The sequence below is a fragment of the Marmota marmota genome, unplaced genomic scaffold (genome assembly GCF_001458135.2).
Source record: "Marmota marmota marmota unplaced genomic scaffold, marMar, whole genome shotgun sequence".
Taxonomy (NCBI): domain Eukaryota; kingdom Metazoa; phylum Chordata; class Mammalia; order Rodentia; family Sciuridae; genus Marmota; species Marmota marmota.
In genome coordinates, this window is record NW_025999942.1 from 5,941,609 (window position 1) to 5,948,481 (window position 6,873).

The 6,873-nt window shown below is 42.2% G+C and overlaps 1 protein-coding gene across 16 annotated transcripts in view; it reads left to right on the forward strand.

Moving 5' to 3' along the window:
- Klf12 (Kruppel like factor 12) overlaps nucleotides 1-6,873 on the forward strand; it is a 430,087-nt gene that overhangs the window by 145,516 nt on the left and 277,698 nt on the right. The window lies entirely within an intron of this gene.

Sequence of the window (6,873 nt, forward strand, 5' to 3'; positions counted from 1 at the left end):
GCCCCGCGCTCGGTGTTCGCTCTGATAAGATCAGGTTCTAAGAAGCACCCAGGCACTGAACCCTAGCAATCTGTCTGCAAGCCGCAGGCGAATGGCAGCCTGAAATTACCTGTTCTATGGCTGAATGAGCTGCGGTCAGTCGAAAACAGGGATGGTGACGTCAGCTTTCCAACATGGTGGCTGCTGGCCTCCTCTGTGGTCTGACCGGTGTGGAGAACCGAGATGGACCGCTTCCTTCCCCCGTCTCGAACCCAGAATTCAGCCCTGAGTACGGTGCTTGTACGGCTGGCAGAAACTGCAGCGCTGTATCCCTGCGACAAACCTCTCGTGTTTGAGTCCCCGTAGCCGATCCTCGTGCGATGGAAATCCTTCCTCCAGGTTCCGGAGCACCCCACTATTGCTGGAAATTCCTAACAAGATAGCCTTTAGCCGTCCTGACTTGTCATACTCCCACACAGTGAAGCAGCACACGGGGGCAATGCACTCCCCTCGCCGCCATCTTCCTAAATCCGCAAGTTTATATTCTTTACTTTGGGCTCAGAAGTGTCCTGCAAATTGCCTCTTGGAGGTAAAAATAAACGTGATATTAAGTGATGGTATTAAATGGTTTAGCCAAGAATCTTTTGAGGCTCATTTGTATGTTGAGGTGACTCTTTCCTCTCCTCCATTGGCTCTCCTTGTTTTTTCTCTTCCTTCCTTGCTTATTGTAACATTTTGTTTTCTTACCACTTGACTGTAGTGATTCTCTATTTTAGTTTTGCCATCCTACTTAGAGTACTTCACAAATGACGTCTCTATAATACATTTTGCCAGAACATTTCAAGAGTGATCATAAAAATGATATGAACATCTTTTAAATAGAGCCATTTTAAACACTTTTGATTTAATGAGAACATTATAGTATTAGTACAACATAGCAATTGATGGTGATAAGCATTTACTGATGTTTTCTGTCTGGTTATCTGTGACCAACATCTACATGACTTTTTTAAAAAGCAGCTTTCTTTTCCCAAACTGATGTTAGCAGAGAATTAATTTCTCACATCTACGGAAGTTTGTTTAATAAAAACATGAATGGTTATTGACTTGACAGTGAATACAGTTCTTTATCTTATACATAATTCAGTGCTTCAGTATGCATCACAGTCTAATGGAAGTAAGGCTTACAAATATTCCACTTAAGAGTCAGTTGATTATTAATCTTTAACATGCTGCCTCACCTGTATGTGTCTAAGAAAGTTCATGTGAAAGTTAATTTACTAATGTGAAAAGTTTTAAAATTCGTTTCTATGGCTGTTCTAACAAATCACCACAACTAGTCGTTTTATTATTTAATATATATATTTAGTTGTAAATTATTTATTTTTTATGTGGTGATGAGGATCTAACCCAATGCCTCCCTCATGCTAGGCAAGTGCTGTACCACTGAGCCACAACCCCAGCCCAAGCAGTGGTTTTAAAAGAACACAAATTTATTAGCTTAGAGTTATGGCAGTCAGAAGTCCAAAATGGTCCCAAAGAAGTTAAATTAAGGTGTTAAGCTGTGCCCCTTTCTGGAAGCTCTGGGCAGAATTTGTTTCCTCTCCCTTTCCAGCTTCTGAGGCCACCCACAGCTCTTGGTCCTCTTGCTCCATCTTCAGTCAGTAGCATTGGGCTGAGTCTTTGTCACAGTGTCATCTCTCTGGTTCTGATCTTCTGCCTCTCTTCCCACATGTCAGGACCTCTGGGCTCACCTGGTGATTCAGGATAATCTCAGTTCAATGTCAGATAAGTAGCAACCGTATTTGCACCAGCAGCCTTCATTCTGCTTTGCTCCATAACCTAATAGAGGTTTCAGGGTTGTGCACAAGGAAGTCTTCAGGGGCCATTATTCTGTAGACCACAGATTATAAAGAATGTCAGTGGCTGAGATTGCAGGCATGTGCTATTACTGCCATGTATGTGTGCTTGCCAGGTTTGAGAGAAATTTCATCCTCACAGATGTACGGTGATTTCTGTCAACCAAAATATTATTTCCTCTTTGGAGGTTCTGGAGAAGAAAAAAAAATGCCATTCAAGTCATTTTAACTCTTGGCTAAATTAAGCAAGTGCTTAAGTTTAAATGTTAAAAATTCACATTATAAAAAAATAATGTCTATTTTAGCGTTTCATATGTGATTTAAAGGCATATGTGGTTGAATAATCTAAAACCTTATTTCCAAGTTGTAGGGTACTTACCACAGTTTCACATGGTGATAACTGTGTTTCCATGTGTCTTCAAAACCAGAGGCACTATTTTTAGAATTCATCAGGCCTTTGGCGTGACATGTCTTTATTTCTCTGTGTTGTAATTTGTAGCATATATATGATAGAACTAAAATTCTAGTTTCAGAAAACATGATCGTTTGCTTTTATTAAAAGTCCCTGTGGAGTGTGATGGGTACACTTAAGTGAGACAGCTTGTACATCTTGCAGCAGTTTCTCAAGACCAAAAAAAAAAGTAAAGTTAAGTTTTAACACCTGGCTAGCAGCTGTCCATTGGAAATAACAGGTGGGTACTAGGTTTCCTTCAGATCAGTGAAATTTCAGATTTCAAAGATTTTTTTTTTTCAGGAGAGTTTTTTTTTTAATTGTTATCACAGCAAGGAAATATTCTGCAGAGCTATTTTAAGTAGTTTCTTGTTCTTTTTAATTATACATGACAGTCTATTTTGACATATTCCTACAAACATGGAGTATATTTTATTCTAATTAGGATCCCAGTCTTATGGATGTACATGATGTTGAGATTCACTGTGGAGTATTCACATAGTTACATAGGAAAGTTACGTCAGATTCATTTCATGATCTTTCCTATTCCCATCCCCCTCCTGTCCCTTTATTCCCCTTTGGCTATTCTTCCCCCTACCCCTTTGTTGTGTGTTAGCATACACATATTAGAACATTCAACCTGTAGTTTTAGGGATTGGCTTATTTTACTTAGCACGACTGTAGTCTCCAGATCCATCCATTTACTGGGAAATGTCACAGAGTCATTCGTCTTTATGGCTGAGTAAGATTCCATTGTATATATAAACCATATTTTCTTTTTTTATAAATATATTTTTTTTAGTTGTAGAGGGATACCATACATTTATTTATTTATTTATTTATTTATTTATTTAGTGAAGCTAAGAATTGAACCCAGTGCCTCACACATGCTAGGCCAGTGTCCTACCACTGAGACACAACCCCAGCCCCATAAACTACACTTTATTTACTCATTCATCAGTTGATGAACACCTAGTTTGGTTCTATAGCTTAGCTATTGTGAATTGTGCTGCTATAAACATTGATGTGGCTGTATCACTGTAGTGTACTGATTTTTACCTCCTTTGTGTATAGACTGAGGAGTGGGATAATTGGGTCAAATGCTGGTTCCATTCCTAGTTTTCTGAGGAATCTCCATACTGGTTTCCAGAGTGGTTGCACCAACTTGTAATCCCATCAGCAATGTATGAGTACCTTTCTCCCCACATCCTCGCCAACATTTATTGTTACTTGTATTCTTTTTTTTAATACCTTTATTTTATTTATTTATTTTTATGTGGTGCCGAGGATTGAACCCAGAGCTCATACTTTGGAGGCAAGCACTCTGCCACTCAGCCACGATCCCAGCCCTTGTTACTTGTATTCTTGATAATTGCCATTCTGATTGGACTGAGATGGAATCTCAGTGTAGTTCTAATTTGCATTTCTCTAATTGCTAGAGATGTTGAACATATTTTCATATATTCATCAACATTTGTGTTTCTTCTTTTGAGAAGTATCTGTTCCTTTGCCCATTTATTGATTGTTTTATTTGGTGTTAAGCTTTTTGAGTTCTTTGTTTACCCTGGACATTAACGCCTTATCTGATGTGTGGCTGGCAGATTTCCTCCCATCCTGTAGACTCTCTCTTCATGCTCTTGTTTGTTCAGTCCATCTCCACACAGCCGAGAATGAGCATGTCTAAGGGGACACAGTCTGAGAAGGAACTTTGGCCATATTCAGAACTTTAACATCACAGAGTGACTAATTTTTTCTTCAGGGTGCAAATATCTGGGATCTAGGGGAAAGTTAAATACCACTGGATAAAGAGAAGCTGATGGTATCCTAAGCTGTAGAAGACAGTGTGTGGATGTGGTGCCCCAGGCCTTACTGAGTATCCTCCCTGCAGTGTTGTACACAGTGATAACCACTGCTCGTCTGCTCTGCACCCTCCTGCTTCGAGCCATTTGCAATCCTCCTGTCACTCCTGCAGCCATATTGATAGTCCCAGGGGCTGTTTAGTGTCCTTTCTAGGGACCTTGTGATCACCACTCTCTTGTTCTCTGTTGCTGCACAACAAATCATCCCAGGGGTAGTATCCTGAAAACTGCTCATTTTGCTCTTGAAACTTGCTTGGGTAGGGCTTGGTGGAGAGAGCATCTCTTTGCTCTATTTAATGCTCTTAAGGCTGATTACTGGAAAATTCGGAACACTCATCAACGTATTTGCCACATGGTGCTGGCCCTCCTGCTGCAAGCTCACCTGAGTGTGTTGGCTAGAACACTTTCATGTGGCCTGAACTTCTTTTGCAACCAAAACACCGTCTCCAAGGGCAGCTGGCTGGGAAAACATGAGGCGAATGCCTTCTTACTCTGCGAAATCCTGCCACATCGTTTCCTCCATATTCTGTTCATTAAGGCACTTACAAAGACCTGCCCCTTCATTTCAACGGTAGAGAGGTACACTCAGCTCTTGGATGGAAGAGTGGTGGTGTTCTGGAAGATCACATGAGACTGGAAGTATTGTAGTGAATATTCTGGAAAATAGCATCAGCCAGGGTCCGTCTTCAAATTGGAGGGCTCCATAGGATTGCTTTTCCAGAACAAGTTATGGTACCAGATTTTATCAGTCAGGGTTTGATGAGAGAAACAGAACCTTGGGAATGGTAGAAAATGTGGGATTTATTATAAGGACTTTTCCTCATACCATGATAGAAGTTGGCTCAGAAAATTATATATGGGTGTGGTTTCTGTATACTGAGAACCAGTCTAAAGTTGGCAGGGAAGGCAGGTTGGAAGAGGGATGAGCAAGAAGTGTGGAGAGTAAAGACAGGTTGGACACCAGTTTTATGCTTGTGCCCAGGGACTTTGGGACCAGCTGGTGCTCTGCATTGAGCAAAACATGTCATGGCCTAAGAATCGGCTAAGCTGATGGAAGACTAGGTACAGGAACTGCTGTGAGCTGACTCCTTCCCTGCTGGAGCCAAGAGAATGAGTACAAAAGTGACAATGAGAATGAGCTGCACCCATGTCTGGAGCCCTGCATGGACCTTCCCAGTGCAAAATGCACACAGCTGCTGCCTTTTGAATCTCACCTGAATGTCTCCTATAATCCAAGAGCTAAAGCACTGTCTGGGGAAGATGATTCTGGGGGAATGGGCATCAAGCTCAGCCAAGCTGAAACTCATCAAATCTGCTCCTGAACCCCATGCTGTTTCTTCTCTCCCTTCTCCCTTGCTGCTCTCCCATCTCCTCCACCTGAGGGTTGAAGATCACAGACCTACTTGATTCCTTCCCCCTTTTCTTAATCTTTCCATTCTTATCAGAGGACCTGAAGCCCTGCCCTTGACCTGGCCTTATAGTGAAAGAGTCCTGCTGCCATACAAATGGACATTCTCACATGAAGAAGGCTTCTGTGCCTTGGAGCACCAGCTGCCTGGAGGCACTGTTTGAGCTGCACTCATCTCTTGAGAACTTGAAAGATTACCTGTGGCCTCTTTCTTTTCTCCACGTGTGTACTTGACTCAGTTACCGGTGTCCGTCATGGTGGAGACCATTCTGCTTCCTGAATCTTCTCTGTCCATCCTGTGATGCCATAGATCATATGATCTGGCTCAGTCCAAGGTCAGATAGCCACCCAGAGGTGCAATTTAGAGCATTAGAAAAATAAGAGAAAAAGGAAAATTCTGGTTGCCTACATGGTGGGAATACATGAGTGATCTGGGCATCACGGGCTTATCCAGGTAATGAAGTTTAAAGCGAAATTGTGAGCTGTAGTCAGGAGTGTAAATGACTGACAGGCCCCACAGTTAGTTTGAAGCAAGGTGGATGGGAAGTCACGGGGAGGACCCAGATGCTGGAGCACATTTAGTATGGAGGAGAATAATCAGACTGAGATTGGGGAACCAGGAGGCCTGGAAAGGATGCCCAAGATGCAGTTACAGAGCAAAGGTAAAGGGCAACCCTGCTAGCACCTCTGAAGTTGAAGTGGGCTGGCCTCAAGGAGGCGTGGCACAGGGCAGCTTCTTTAGGCAGGACTGGGTTGGCCTGTGGCTTCTTACCTCGCATGTCAACTCGGACATGCTGGTGAGGTTTCCTGGGGTTCTGGTTCAGCTATGGTCCAGGACTTCCTGGGACAAACATAAAGGGAACAGTTGGTGAGGTGACTGTAGACAGGGAGGGGGGACTCTCCTTGTTTTGGATTCAGAGAACCAGGTGAGAAAGGCTTTTGAAAACAACCTGCCTCAAAGTCCCAGAACTCTATTACTAATCCCCAGGAAGATGGGATTCTAATTTGTGATTTAGAATGAATACAGAAGTTACATTCTAATCAGAAAGGGAATAAGAACAAATAAGTTGCTTAAAAGGTTAGTCTACCGGGGCTGGGGTTGTGACTCAAGTAGTGGAGCGCTTGCCTAGCACGTGGGAGGCACTGGGGTCCATCCTCAGCACCTCATAAAATAAAGATATTATATCCATCTAAAACTAAAAAATAAATATTTTTTTTTAAAAAAGTTAGTCTACTAGTAGAATATGCCAGTTTAAATTTATATATTTATTCTTTTTGTGTGTGGGGGGTGGGTGGGTGGGTATTGAATGCATGACA